The sequence below is a fragment of the Juglans microcarpa x Juglans regia genome, chromosome 3D (genome assembly GCF_004785595.1).
Source record: "Juglans microcarpa x Juglans regia isolate MS1-56 chromosome 3D, Jm3101_v1.0, whole genome shotgun sequence".
NCBI classification, from domain to species: Eukaryota; Viridiplantae; Streptophyta; class Magnoliopsida; order Fagales; family Juglandaceae; genus Juglans; species Juglans microcarpa x Juglans regia.
In genome coordinates, this window is record NC_054598.1 from 33,248,950 (window position 1) to 33,251,411 (window position 2,462).

Here is a 2,462-nt window from a genome sequence, read left to right on the forward strand (position 1 = left end):
AAATGAATGAAAAAAAAAACTAGTTTTGCTCTTATCAAGACACGTCTCGTGCTGGTGTAGCACTGCTCTTAGAATTTACTCAATTCTTCGATTAATTAAACTTGGTGCAATTCCATAATATTATCTATTATCAATTACAAATTTGTAAAATGTTTATTTTGAGATCGAACGACTTAATTTGTGCCATTTTTCTATCATCAAACTTTTCATATTTAGATTTTCTATTAATAGAAGTATTTAATCTTTTTAATAAAAAAAAAGGCTCTAAATGACTATATATATTAAAATAAAAATAAACTGAAATGAAAGGTTAATTAAGAACATATCACTAAGGGTGGTAATAAATGATTTTCTTCAAGAGAAATGTTAAATATAATTTAAAGATGTGCAAGTTTCTCACATTCTATACGAAAGAAAGTGTGACCCACTATTAAAAATAGAATTTTAATGTTAGTATCATATTTATCCACTTTTTTTAAAACATCATCAGAGCGTATAGACTTTGTTTTTTTTCTCGTAAATCAAACCATCCTTCTATTTATAAATCCTCACTTATGGCGGATGAAAACCTTACTACAGACTTTAAAGAAACAAAAAACCTTTAATCCAAAACATCATCCTTCCTACTTCGAAACAAACACAAAAAAAAAAAAAAAAAAAAAAATTCCCCTGAGCCAACCAACTTACAACGTATTCCTCAAATAAGGAATCTTGAGCTTATCGGTATGCAATAGGCTCCTAAGCAGTAGTGGAATTCTAGTCAACGAGTCCCAACTACTCGAAATACCTTCCAATCCCATTCTGGCAAGCAAATCAACAGGTGCATTCCCTTATCTATAAATATGCTTTATAGTGAATGTGATCTCCTCTAAAAGGGACATGAGTTCCTCCCAATAATCTTCTAGGTACCAAACACGGCATTTAGAAGAGAGAACCCAATATACTACAATCTTTGAATCTATTTCCAACTCAATTCTTGAAATTCTACATCACCGAACCATTTTTACCCCATTTAGAAATGCCAAAAACTCTGCAAATTTGTTAGTACCATTGCCAAGAGAATGGAAAAAAAAGGAAATCATCTTGCCTTTGTCGTCTCGAATCACACCCCCTGCACCTGCTGCACCCGGGTTTCCCCTACTGCTTCCATCTACATTAAGCCTCAACCATCCGGGTTGAAGCCTTTTCCATTGCACTACATGGACCGGCTTTGTACGACACGGTTTATAAGGGAGGTCTAAACCAGCCAACAACATTTCATCTTGTCTAGACATAGGTTTGACAGCTTTTAATTTCTCACTAATATTCACTATCTAGAATTTAATACTCCTCCGAACTTCCTCCACTGATTCATACTTATTATCCATTCTAACATTGCACCTTCGAGTCCATAAACGCCAAGTAACAAGTGATGGGATGATACCAAGAAGTTGGCCCTTGATCATTGTATTAGAGGCTTTATTAAACCAGTACTGCACTGTTTCTCTCTAGGTGTGATAAGAATGCCTTGCCAACCCCACTTGGGTTGCATATTTATCCCAAATCCCATTTGCCACCTCCCCAAATGCCAGCACATGATTAATATCCTCATATCCTCCTTTGTCACAACAATCACATCTTGAAATAATAGAGATAACAATTCGACGTAATCTATTATCCACACTAAGAGCATTATTTATACTTTTCTACATAGTTGTCGAAATAAATTTCGGCATACAAGGATGCAAAATCCAATCCGCCTACATTATCGTAGGAGCTCTCACTCTAACACATTTCCACACACTTTTTGTGGAAAAACTTCCATCCTCTTTCCCTACCCATATTAACAAATCATTCCCTTGTTTTTGCCTACCCCAAAAATTCACAATTTCTTCCGATTTTTGTGACCCAACTAGCCTTGGAAGAAGCTCCATATCCCACCCCTCCTCCAACTTACATTCCCTTACTTTAAGCCTTGGAAGCTCCACCACATCCCTTGTTGCACTTATAGGTTCATCACCAAGCCATTTGTCATACCAAAAGGAAACCTCCCCTTCCTTTACTTTCCATTTAGAATGAGCAATAACATCTGTAATACCTTGGAACACCATCCTCCAAAATCTGCTACCTTTGTTTGGATTCAAGAGAGAGACATGCTCCTGTTTCACATACTTTGCCATAAAAAAATGTGACCAGAGAGAATCTTCAAATAGGATCCTCCACGCAAATTTCATGTGGAGAGCCTTCTGCATATCATTCAAATCCCTCACCCCAATCCCACCCTCATGGACCGGCTTACACATCATCTCCCAAGCTTTCCAATGTTTCTTTGGTTTTCCTTCAAGAAAGCCCCAAAAAAAATTACTGAAACATCTGTTATGCATTGTCAAGACAGTTTTAGGGACTTGCAAAATGGATAGAATATGAATAGGGAGACTTCCACGCACGTGCTTAAGAAGAAGAAGCCTAGCCCCACTAGATAG